Raw genomic sequence first — 13,430 nt, 5'->3', positions numbered from 1 at the left:
TATGCACATCACTTCAGCCCTTTTAGATTCTTATTGAGGCAAGGATGTTCTTTTATTCAGTCTCAAGTGTGGGATTAACTTAATGTTAGCAAAAGTAAATTGGGAACAAAGAATTTTTTACCTTGATGTGTATAGTAGCATGATATTCTCATGGTAAGCCAGATGCCGGTATTATCTTCACTTGGGATTTGGGTATATCTTGTACTAAAGTTCAAAATGAACTTTGAATAATAAATGGGAAGTATTATTTCTCAAATTGTGACTTTAGAAACTTTGAAATACTGTTTAATCTGAATTCTTAATCCTAAAATTTGCTTTGTATCTGCTACTCTTTAATGTATCTAATGGCTATGGGAAGAATTTGAAAGGTAATACTTAAACTGAATCCTTAAATGTTGGTAGATGGAAGACATAAGAGTAACAGGAGTAAGAAAATTCATATGCTAGTTTCAGTATACCACCCACTCTCTATTTGAACTCTGTCAGTCTCACCATAATGGGGTACCTGTGTATCTGCTGTGTGTACAGACACTTTGGAGATTTGGTTCAGGCCTACCTTAGTTCATCCACTTTACAGAGATCTAGTGAAGCTAAAGGGATTTGAACTTCCCAATAAAGGAGGATATAGTAAATATTAGTAAGGAAAGTTGATCCTTTGATGCCTTTTAGTTTTTTTTTTAAAGGTTTTAACTAGTTCTAATTCTTTAGAATGCTAGCAATGATCTAAAGTGCTAGACAGACTTAAAATTTAATATTTGTTGGAAAAAAATTTACAGACGGAAATGGATTCTAGCAATAATTCAGGTTCTCATTTGTTAATTTCACAAATTTCCTTTTCTTGAGTTCATTTTCTCTGGTGAGTGTTCACAGTGTTTCTTACATAAAAAGGTCTTAAAAGTTGTAAGTTTCAAATTACATAGTTAAGTTTTGAATGAAAGATTTTCAGTTTACCTTATGATTGCTTCATTTTCTGCTTTATCTCTGTTGTTCCAACAGCTGACCAGGAGAGGGTGAATAAGAACTTTTGATTTAATATACTTTTGAATTAAGTGCTCTGTTTGGAATATTTTAATTTAATTTTATTAAATATAATAATTTTATTATAGTTGTTTAGTATGTGCTTCATAATTCATCTTATGAGCCATTTGAGCCCTGAAAGTATTGTAGGTATTCAGACATCTTTGTCATTATCAATTCAAAATGTGTTTAATTTATTAAGCACCATATTTAATTTATCAAATGTGTATTGCCTTGAGTATAAGACACTGTGCTAGATATCATGGGCCTCACCCTGAAGCATTTTCAGACTGGTTGATAAAACAGTGGTTTCAATCTTTCTTTCTTTTTTTTAAATTGAAGTTTGATTTGCCAACATATAGTATACTACCCAGTGCTCATCTCATCAAGTGCTGCCCTCAGTGCTTGTCATCCAGTCACCCCATCCCCCCGCCCGCCTGCCTTCCACTACCCCTTGTTCGTTTCCCAGAGTTAGGAGTCTCTCATATTTTGTCACCCTCTCTAATTTTTCTCATTTTCCCTCCTTTCCCCTATAATCTCTTTCATTATTTCTTATATTCCCTGTATGACTGAAACCATATAATGACTGTCTTTCTCCGATTGACTTACTTCACTCAGCATAATACCCTCCAGTTCTATCCACTTTGAAACAAATGGTGAATATTCGCCCTTTCTAATGGCTGAGTAATATTACTTTGTATACATATACCACATCTTCTTTATCCATTCATCTTTCAGTGGACACCGAGGCTCCTTCCACAGTTTGGCTATTGTGGACATCGTTGCTATAAACATTGGGGTACAGATGTCCTGGCGTTTCACTGCATCTGTATCTTTGGGGTAAATCCCCAGCAGTGTCATTGCTGGGTCGTAGGGCAGGTCTATTTTTAACTCTTTGAGGAACCTCCACACAGTTTTCCAGAGTGGGCTGCACCAGTTCACATTCTCACCAAGAGTGCAAGAGGGTTCCCCTTTCTCCACATCCTCTCCAACATTTGTTGTTTCCTGTTTTGTTAAGTTTCACCATTCTCACTGGTGAGGGGTGGTATCTCATTGTGTTTTTTTTTTTTTTTTTTCTTTTTTCTCATTGTGGTTTTGATTTGTATTTCCCTGATGGCAAGTGATGTGGAGCATTTTCTCATGTGCTTATTGGCCGTGTCTATGTCTTCCTCTGAAATTTCTGTTCATGTCTTTTGCCCGTTTCATGATTGGATTGTTTGTTTCTTGGATGTTGAGTTTAGTAAGTTCTTTATAGATACTAGCCCTTTATCCAATAGGTCATTTGCAAGTATCTTCTCCCATTCTGTAGGTTGTCTTTTAGTTTTGTTGACTGTTTCTTTGCTGTGCAGAAGCTTTTTACCTTGATGAAGTCCCAATAGTTCATTTTTGCTTTTGTTTCCCTTGCCTTCATAGATGTATCTTGCAAGAAGTTGCTGTGGCCAAGTTCAAAAAGGGTGTTACCTGTGTTCTCTAGGATTTTGATAGATCCTTGTCTCACATTTAGATCTTTCATCCATTTTGAGTTTATCTTTGTGTATGGTGTAAGAGAATGGTCTAGTTTCATTCTTCTGCACGTGGCCGTTCAATTTTCCCAGCACCATTTATTGAAGAGACTGTCCTTTTGCCAGTGGATAGTCTTTCCTGCTTTGTCAAATATTAGCTGACCATAGAGTTGAGGGCCCATTTCTGGGTTCTCTTTTCTGTTCCATTGATCTATGTGTCTGTTTTTGTGCCAGTACCACACTGTCTTGATGATCACAGCTTTGTAGTACAGCTTGAAATCCGGCATTGTGATGCCCCCGACTCTGGTTTTCTTTCTCTCTCTTTTTTTTTTTTAATAATAAATGTATTTTTTATTGGTGTTCAATTTGCCAACATACAGAATAACACCCAGTGCTCATCCCGTCAAGTGCCCCCGCAGTGTCCGTCACCCATTCACCCCCACCCCCCGCCCTCCTCCCCTTCCACCACCCCTAGTTCGTTTCCCAGAGTTAGGAGTCTTCATGTTCTGTCTCCCTTTCTGATATTTCCCACACATTTCTTCTCCCTTCCCTTATATTCCCTTTCACTATTATTTATATTCCCCAAATGAATGAGAACATATAATGTTTGTCCTTCTCTGATTGACTGTTTTCACTCTGTGTAATACCCTCCAGTTCCATCCACGTTGAAGCAAATGGTGGGTATTTGTCATTTCTAATGGCTGAGTAATATTCCATTGTATACATAAACCACATCTTTATCCATTCATTTTTCGATGGACATAGAGGCTCCTTCCACAGTTTGGCTATTGTGGACATTGCTACTATAAACATCAGGGTGCAGGTGTCCCGGCGTTTCATTGCATCTGTGTCTTTGGGGTAAATCCCCAACAGTGCAATTGCTGGGTCGTAGGGCAGGTCTATTTTTAACTCTTTGAGGAACCTCCACACAGTTTTCCAGAGTGGCTGCACCAGATCACATTCCCACCAACAGGGTAAGAGGGTTCCCTTTTCTCCACATCCTCTCTAACATTTGTTGTTTCCTGCCTTGTTAATTTTCCCCATTCTCACTGGTGTGAGGTGGTATCTCATTGTGGTTTTGATTTGTATTTCCCTGATGGCAAGTGATGCAGAGCATTTTCTCATGTGCGTGTTGGCCATGTCTATGTCTTCCTTTGTGAGATTTCTCTTCATGTCTTTTGCCCATTTTATGATTGGATTGTTTGTTTCTTTGGTGTTGAGTTTAATAAGTTCTTTATAGATCTTGGAAACTAGCCCTTTATCTGATACGTCATTTGCAAATATCTTCTCCCATTCTGTAGGTTGTTTTTTAGTTTTGTTGACTGTATCCTTTGCTGTGCAAAAGCTTCTTCTCTTGATGAAGTCCAAATAGTTCATTTTTGCTTTTGTTTCTTTTGCCTTCTTGGATGTATCTTGCAAGAATTTACTGTGGCCGAGTTTAAAAAGGGTGTTGCCTGTGTTCTCCTCTAGGATTTTGATGGACTCTTGTCTCCCATTTAGATCTTTCATCCATTTTGAGTTTATCTTTGTGTATGGTGCAAGAGAGTGGTCTAGTTTCATTCTCCTGCATGTGGATGTCCAATTTTCCCAGCACCATTTATTGAAGAGACTGTCTTTCTTCCAATGGATAGTCTTTCCTCCTTTATCGAATATTAGTTGACCATGAAGTTGAGGGTCCACTTCTGGATTCTCTATTCTGTTCCATTGATCTATGTGTCTGTTTTTGTACCAGTACCAGACTGTCTTGATGACCACAGCTTTGTAGTACAACCTGAAATCTGGCATTGTGATGCCCCCAGATATGGTTTTCTTTTTTAAAATTCCCCTGGCTATTTGGGGTCTTTTCTGATTCTACACAAATCTTAAAATAATTTGTTCTAACTCTCTGAAGAAAGTCCATGGTACTCTGATAAGGATTGCATTGAATGTGTAAATTGCCCTGGGTAGCATAGGCATTTTCACAATGTTAATTCTTCTATGAGCATGGAATATTTTTCCATTTCTTTGTGTCTTCCTCAATTTCTTCCTGAAGTGTTCTGTAGTTTTTAGGGTATAGATCCTTTACCTCTTTGGTTAGGTTTATTCCTAGGTATCTTATACTTTTGGGTGCAATTATAAATGGGATTGACTCCTTAATTTCTCTTTCTTCAGCCTCATTGTTAGTGTATAGAAATGCCTCTGATTTCTGGGCATTGAGTTTGTATCCTTCCTTCCATATTGTTGAATTGCTGTATGAGTTCTAGCAATCTTAGGGTGGAGTCTTTTGGGTTTTCTAGGTACAGTGTCATGTATCTTTGAAGAGGGAGGGTTTGACTTCTTTGCCAATTTGAGTGGTTTCTATTTCTTTTTGTTGTCTGATTGCTGAGGCTAGGACTTCTAGTACTATGTTGAATTGCAGTGGTGAGAGTGGACATCCCTGTCTTGTTCCTGATCTTAGGGGAAAGGCTCTCAGGTTTTCCCCATTGAGAATATTTGCTGTGGGCTTTTCATAGATGGCTTTTATGATGCTGAGGAATGTTCCCTCTATCCCTACACTCTGAAGAGTTTTGATCAGGAATGGATGCTGTATTTTGTCAAATGGTTTCTCTGCATCTATTGAGAGGATCATATGGTTCTTGTTTTTTCTTTTGTTGATGTGATCTATCACGTTGATTGTTTTTTGAGTGTTGAACCAACCTTGCATCCTGGGGATAAATCCCACTTGGTCATGGTGAATGATCTTCTTTATGTATTGTTGGATCCTTTTGGCTAGTATCTTGTTGATAATTTTTGCATCTGTGTTCATCAGGGATATTGGTCTATAATTCTCCTTTTTGGTGGGGTGTTTGTCTGGTTTTGGAATCAGGGTGATGCGGGCCTCATTAAACAGTTTGGAAGTATTCCATCCAAATGGAATTCTCTCCTCTGGAACAGCTTTAGTAGAATAGGTATTGTTTCTTCTTTAAACATTTGATAGAATTCCCCTGGGAAGCCATCTGGCCGTGGACTTTTGTGTCTTGGGAAGTTTTTGATGACTGCTTCAATTTCCTTGCTGGTTATTGGCCTCTTCAGGTTTTGTATTTCTTCTTGTTCCAGTTTTGGTAGTTTGTGGTTTTCCAGAAATGCATCCATTTCTTCTAGATTGCCTAGATTTCTTCTGTGTTGGCATATTGCTGCTCATAATATGTTTTTAAGATCGTTTGTATTTCCTTGGTATTGGTTGTGATCTCTCCTCTTTCATTCATGATTTTATTAATTTGGATCTTTTTTCTTTTTAATAAGGCTGGCTAATGGTTTGTCTATCTTATTAATTCTTTCAAGGAACCCAACTCCTGGTTTTGTTGATCTGTTCTACAGTCTTTTGGTCTCTATTTCACTGAGTTCTGCTAGATTGTTTATTATCTCTCTTCTGTTGGGTGTAGGTTTTACTTGCTGTTCTTTCTCCAGTTCCTTTAGGTGCAGGGTTAGCCTGTGTATTTGAGTTTTTTCAATTTTTTGAGGGGGGCTTGTATTGTGATGTATTTTCCTGCTTTTGCTGGGGATCCCTGGGTGGCTCAGTGGTTTGGCACCTGCCTTTGGCCCAGGGTGTGATCTTGGAGTCCCGGGATCGAGTCCCGCGTCGGGTTCCCGGCATGGAGCCTGCTTCTCCTTCCTCCTGTGTCTCTGCCTCTCTCTTTCTCTCTCTATATCTGTCATGAATAAATAAGAGAATAAATCTTAAAAAAAAAGAAAAAAAAAAAAGGACCGCTTTTGCTGTATCCCAGACATTTTGAATGCTTGTATCTTCATTTTCATTAGTTTCCATGAATCTTTTTTACTTCCTCTCTAATTTACTGGTTGACCCATTCATCTTTTAGTAGGATGCTCTTTAACCTCCATGTGTTTGAGTTTCTTCCATATTTCTTCTTGTGATTGAGTTCTAGTTTCAAAGCATTGTGGTCTGAAAATATGCAGGGAACAATCCCAGTCTTTTGGTATTGGTTGAGACCTGATTCGTGACCCAGTACGTGGTCTAATCTGGAAAAAATTCCATGTACACTTGAGAAGAATGCGTATTCAGTTGCTTTTGGAAAGTTCTGTATGTATCTGCGAAATCCATCTGGTCCAGTATATCATTTAAAGCTCTTGTTTCTTTTGAGATGTTGTGCTTAGAATATCTGTTCATTTGCAGAAAGTGCTGTGTTGAAGTCTTCTACTATTAGTGTATAATTATCTAAGTATCTCTTTACTTTGGTTATTAATTGATTGATATACTTGGCAGCTCCCACATTAGGGGCATAAATATTCATGATTCTTAGGTTCTTGTTGGATAGATCCTTTAAGTATGATACAGTGTTCTCTTCATTTTATACTATAGTCTTTGGTATAAACTTTAATTTATCTGATATGAGGATTGCTACCTCAGCTTTCTTTTGAGGACCATTTCAATGGTAAATGGTTCTCCAACCTTTGATTTTCAGGCTGGAGGTGTCCTTTGATCTAAAATGAATCTCTTGTAGACAGCAAATAGATGGGTCTTGGTTTTTTATCCAGTCCGAAATCCTGCGTCTTTTGATGGGATCATTTAGCCCATTCATGTTCAGAGTAACTATTGAAAGATACAAATTTAGTGTCATCGTAATACCGATTCAATTCCTGTTTGTGGATTATTTCTTTGGGCTTCCTCTTTGTTTTACAGGGTCCTCCTTAATATTTCCTGCAGAGTTGGTTTGGTGGTCACATATTCTTTCAGTTTCTGCCTATCCTGGAAGCTTTTTATCTCTCCTATTCTGAATGACAGCCTTGCTGGATAAAATATTCTTGGCTGCATGTTCTTCTCATTTAGTACCCTGAATATATCCTGCCAGCCCTTTCTGGTCTGCCAGGTCTTTGTGGAGATATCTGCTGTTAATCTGATATTTCTCCCCATATAACTTTAGAATCTCTTGTCTCGAGCTGCCTTTAGGATTTTCTCTTTATCTTTGGAATTTGCAAGTTTCACTATTAAATGTGAGGTGTTGAACAGTTTTTATTGATTTTGCAGTAAAGGGGTCCTCTCTATGTCTTTTTTTTTTAATTTTTATTTATTTATGATAGTCACAGAGAGAGAGAGAGAGAGAGGCAGAGACATAGACAGAGGGAGAAGCAGGCTCCATGCACCGGAAGCCCGACGTGGGATTCGATCCCGGGTCTCTAGGATTGCGCCCTGGGCCAAAGGCAGGCGCTAAAGCACTGCGCCACCCAGGCATCCCCTCTCTATGTCTTGATCTGATTGCCTGTTTTCCTCTCCAAATTAGGGAAGTTCTTTGCTGTGATTTGTTTAAATATACTTTCTGGCCTTCTCTCCATCTTGGCCTCTTCTGGAACCCCAATTATATGTAGATTCTTCCTTCTCAGACTATCATTTATTTCCCTTAGCCTTTCCTCATGGTCTCTTAATTGTTTTTCTCTTTTGAGCAGGGTGAGGCCCGCATCACCCTGATTCCAAAACCAGACAAACACCCCACCAAAAAGGAGAATTATAGACCAATTTTAGACCTCAGACTATCATTTATTTCCCTTAGCCTTTCCTCATGGTCTCTTGTTTTTCTCTTTTTTCATCAGCTTCCTTCCTTACCATCAACTTGTCTTCTATATCACTCACTCTTTCTTCCATCTCATTAACTCTAGCCATTAGGACATCCAGTTTGGATTGCATCTCATTTAATTTATTTTTAATTGGAATGCATGGCTGGCTTAGCGGTTAAGCGGCTGCCTTCGGCACAGGGCGTTTCAGGATTGAGTCCCACTTCGGGCTCCCTGCATGGAGCCTGCTTTCCCTCTGCCTGTGTCTCTGCCTCTCTCTCTCTGTGTGTCTCTCATGGATAAATAAAATAAAACAAATTTACAGTTTATTTTTAATTTTGGCCTGATTAGATCTCAATTCTGTAGTCATGAAGTCCCTAGAGTCCTTTATGCTTTTTTCCACAGCCACCAGTAGCTTTATAATTGTGCTTCTGAATTGGCTTTCTGACATCGAATTGGAATCCATATTCTGTAACTCTGTGGCAGAGAGTGCTGTTTCTGATTATTTTGTTCAGTGCAGAGTGGCTGTATGAGCGGGGTGAGTCAAGAATAACAACCACGACTTAAGTAAATTCCATCCTAGATGATTCTGACGAGGTCAGAGACCAGAAAATGAAAAAGAAGATCAGAATGAAATGAAACAAAAGGACCACTAAAGTGAAAAAAAAATTTAAAAGAAAGTAGTAAAAAAATAAAAGACCGAAAATCCCTAAGAAGGAGGAAAAAAAAAAAAAAAGAAGAAAAAAAATGAAAAGAAGAAAAAGAAAAAAGAAAAAGATGGGACTTGGAGATGGTGGTGGTGAAGTGGTAGTGGAGGGAGAATGTAGTTTACCTGAGGTGTCCTAAAGGGTGATTCTCTTTGTTCTGAGTATATTAAGTTCTGTGTGTTAGAAGATGGTCAATCCCAAATTTATATAAACCAGCAATACTTTTGATAGCCCCAACATTGACCACCAAAATATAAACAAGATAAAAGAGGGGGGCAGAATGGGAACAAAGGGAGAATATAATCTCACAGAATGAACCGGCATGGTATTCCACTTGGTTATGGGTGTATGTTGGTCATGTTTCAGAAGGTATTAACTTCCACCATTTTAGAATAAAACGAGGCAGAGAAAACAAAACCCATATCATATATCTCCCAAAATTAAATTGAATATGTTGAAGGGAATCCAGAAATGAAAAGTATGTCTAAGACATGTAATTGTAGAAATATGGAAGTCAAAAAGAAAGAAACTTAAAAATGAAGAGCTGGTAAAATATTGTAGTTAAGGTGGGAAAAGAGAAAAAACTAAGTTTTTAGTCTGATATAAAAGCAAGTATAATGGAAAAAGGAAAAAAAAATTTTAAAGAGGGGAAACCCTCTCGTTCTATATATTATATTCCCTTGATTTTCCCTTGGTCCTGGAGCTTTCCAGCACTGCTTGGCCAAGAACACTCTTCCCTGTTCTTCCAGCTGGTCTTCTGGGGGAGGGGTGCTATGCTGATTCTCAGGTGTGTGTACCTGGGGGAGATGCAGCGTCCCCTGCCGGGTGCCAGGCTCAGTGGGAGTTGTTTACTCCGTGAGGCCTCTGCTCCCTGGTGGCCCCGTGTCTCCCAGACACAAGATGAAGCAAGAAGGAAAAACAATGGTGGCGGCCGGATTTCCAGCCCTGGAGTCAGTTCCCTGCGAGTAACTAATGCAGTCTCCCAGTCCACACTGGCCTAGATGCTCCCAGGGCCGACGCAGGTGTGCTGTTCTGCACGGCTTGGGGGGGCACCCAGCAGCAGGAGAGTCCTTGCTTCTGTCTGTTCCGGGGGAACGTGGGATCACCAGCTTTGTCCTCTTGGGCGCCCTGGGATCCGGGGCCCTGTGCTGCTGGAATTGGACTCCTGGGGGCTGCAACTCTATTAACAGTGGTTTCATTGAAGAATTAAATAGAAGCCAAGGGGTTTGTGTTTCTGTAATCCTATGTCAACAATGAGATTCAGGATATAATTAAAGTTCAGAAAGCCCCTAAAGATAATGTACTCCAATTCCTGTTTTCATCAAAAAATGGAGGCCCAAAGAGTTGATGAACTTAGAGTGCCTATGAATTATAGCAGGAGAGAGGCAAATGATCATAATTGCAAATATGAGAAGAAGGTTTGAAATTGTGTAATATAAAGTTTATAGTTCACAGTGTTCAGTTTTTTGGAGAATAGGAGAGATGAACTGTTCAGAGGGCCTGATTTAAAATTAATACTAGCCATCAGTGTTTATCATGTGCTAGACATCATACAGGGCAGTACATTAATTATTTATCCACCATTAACAGAATGAAGTGGGTATTATTCTAAAAGTAATAACATCAATTTTATTGAGCCTTTTTAAGTGTCAGGTTAAATATTTTACTTAAAGTATCTTATTTGAGCTCTTCAAAAAGCCTATGAGGTAATTATGGTTATTACTCCATTTACCAATGAGAAAACTGAACTCTGGAAAGTTATGTGATGTCCCCAAGGCCATTTACATTGTATTAGAATTAAGATTAGACTCTGGGTTACTTGACTCCATAATCTCTGCCCTTATCACTTAGCTTACATTTTTTTTTAATGGAAAGTCTGCCCTCCAGCATCATGTATCCTAGTCTTGTGCTTTTCAGTTAAAATAGTGGAACCTAAGCGTGGATGGCAAAGATTTTGTCAAGTATTTTGGTGGTACTGATCTTAATATCGGGATATAAAGTGGTGAACTTGAGGTAGCCTAAGAGAAATGAGCCAGTAGGAAAAGAGATTTTTAAAATCCTTTAGTCTAGGCCTGTGTCCTCCGCCATCTTGTGCGAAGCAAGGTGGCCTCCGCGTTCCCCGAGCGTCTTCTCCGCTTCTGCCTCGACCGCCCCTTGATCACAGACATGTCTCGGGACGGTTCCGGAGCCGCGGCGGCGGCCGCGGTGGCCTCCACGACTTCCGCTCCCCGCCGCCCGGCATGGGCCTCAATCAGAACCGGGGACCCATGGGGCCCGGCCCGGGCCAGGGCGGCCCCAAACCCCCGATCCCGTCACCACCTCCGCACCAAACAGCAACGGCAGCAGCCGCCGCCATCAGCCGCCGCCGCCGCCGCCGCCGCAGGACTCGTCCAAGCCTGTGGGTCCTCAGGGGCCGGGCCCGGCCCGGCCTGCCTCCGGGAGTGGGCAGCGCCCCCCGCCTCCGGCTCGGCACCGCCCGCGACTCCTCCGACCTCGGGGGCCCCTGCGGGCCCGGGCCCCACCCCGCCCCCGCCGCCCGCGGTCACCGGTCACCTCGGCGCCGCCTGGGGCGCCCCCGCCCGCGCCGCCGAGCAGCGGGGTCCCCACCACCCCGCCCCAGGCCGGGGGCCGCCGCCTCCGCCCGCAGGGGGCCCGCAGGGGGCCCGCGCCCGGGGCCTAAACAGGGCCCAGGCCCCGGAGGCCCGAAAGGCGGCAAAATGCCGGGCGGGCCTGAGTACCCCCCGCGGCCACCCCAAGCCGCCGGGGCGGGGGGTGGGGGGGGAGGGAGCCGCGCGGAGGGCCGCAGCACCGCCCGCCCTTCCAGCAGCAGCAGCACCGGGGGCCCCGCCCGGCGGCCGCAGCGAGGAGATGATGTCCGACTCGGAGGGGTTCAAAGCCAACTTGTCTCTCCTGAGGAGGCCCGGAGAGAAAACCTACACGCGGCGCTGCTGGTTGTTTCTGGGGACTCTACCTGCGGACATCATGGAGGATGAATTCAAAAGACTCTGCTAAATTCGGAGAACCAGGAGAAGTTTTTATCAACAAAGGCAAAGGATTTGGGTTTATTAAACTTGAATCTAGGGCACTGGCTGAAATTGCCAAACCTGAACTCGATGATACACCCATGAGGGGTAGGCAGCTTCGGGTTCGCTTTGCCACACATGCTGCTACCCTGTCGGCGCGAAATCTTTCACCTTATGTTTCCAACGAAGTGTTGGAAGAAGCCTTTAGCCACTTTGGGCCTATTGAGAGGGCTGTTGTAATTGTGGATGATCGTGGGAGATCTACAGGGAAAGGCATTGTTGAATTTGCTTCTAAACCAGTGGCAAGAAAAGCATTTGAAAGATGCGGCGAAGGTGTTTTCTTACTGACAACAACGCCTCGTCCAGTCATTGTGGAACCACTTGAACAATTAGATGATGAAGATGGCCTTTCTGAAAAACTTGCACAGAAGAATCCAATGTATCAAAAGGAGAGAGAAACGCCTCCTCGTGTTGCCCAGCATGGCACATTTGAGTATGAATATTCTCAGCGATGGAAGTCCCTGGATGAAATGGAAAAACAGCAAAGGGAACAAGTTGAAAAAAACATGAAAGATGCGAAAGACAAATTGGAAAATGAAATGGAAGATGCCTATCATGAGCATCAGGCAAATCTTTTGCGTCAAGATCTGATGAGATGCCAGGAAGAATTAAGACGCATGGAAGAATTTCATAATCAAGAAATGCAGAAATGTAAAGAAATGCAACTAAGGCAAGAAGAAGAACGGCGTAGAAGGGAAGAAGAGATGATTCGGCAGCGTGAGATGAAAGAACAAATGAGACGCCAAAGAGAGGAAAGTTATAGCCGGATGGGCTACGTGGATCCAAGAGAAAGAGACATGAGAATGGGTGGTGGAGGAGCAATGAACATGGGAGATCCCTATGGTTCAGGAGGCCAGAAATTTCCACCTCTAGGTGGTGGCAGTGGCATAGGTTATGAAGCTAATCCTGGAGTCCCGCCAGCAACCATGAGTGGTTCCATGATGGGAAGCGACATGCGTACTGAGCGCTTTGGGCAGGGAGGTGCGGGACCTGTGGGTGGACAGGGTCCTAGAGGAATGGGGCCTGGAACTCCAGCAGGATATGGTAGAGGGAGAGAAGAGTATGAAGGCCCAAACAAAAAGCCCCGATTTTAGGGGATCCCTGGGTGGCGCAGTGGTTTAGCGCCTGCCTTTGGCCCAGGGCGCGATCCTAGAGACCCGGGATCGAATCCCACGTCAGGCTCCCGGTGCATGGAGCCTGCTTCTCCCTCTGCCTGTGTCTCTGCCTTTCTCTCTCTCTCTCTGTGACTATCATAAATAAATAAAAATTAAAAAAAAAAAAAAAAAAAAAGCCCCGGTTTTAGATGTGATATCTAGGTTTTCATTCCAGTTTGTTTTTGTCTTTTCTTGTTTAGATACCAATCTTTTAAATTCTTGCATTTTAGTAAGAAAGCTACCTTTTTATGGATGTTAGCAGTTTATTGACCTAATATTTGTAAATGGTCTGTTTGGGCAGGTAAAATTATGTAATACAGGGTTTCAAACAGGGGAATTTTTTCCCTTTTTATTTCCTTTTTTTTTTTTAACTGTATAATGTCTGTGTCAAGTTATGACAGTGTACCTTGTGCCACTGAATTTCCAAAGTGTACCAATTTTTTT

General features: G+C 42.0%; 1 protein-coding gene and 1 pseudogene across 3 annotated transcripts in view; both read left to right on the top strand.

Annotated features, from left to right (window-relative positions):
• Positions 1-13,430, top strand: part of MRPL22 (mitochondrial ribosomal protein L22) — a 38,536-nt gene that overhangs the window by 3,668 nt on the left and 21,438 nt on the right. The window lies entirely within an intron of this gene.
• Positions 9,650-12,976, top strand: LOC140631674 (splicing factor, proline- and glutamine-rich pseudogene; annotated as a pseudogene).

This window comes from Canis lupus, chromosome 4 (assembly GCF_048164855.1).
Source record: "Canis lupus baileyi chromosome 4, mCanLup2.hap1, whole genome shotgun sequence".
Lineage (NCBI taxonomy): Eukaryota > Metazoa > Chordata > Mammalia > Carnivora > Canidae > Canis > Canis lupus.
Note: the sequence above shows the minus strand (reverse complement) of the source record. Positions and strands in the feature narration are given on the sequence as shown.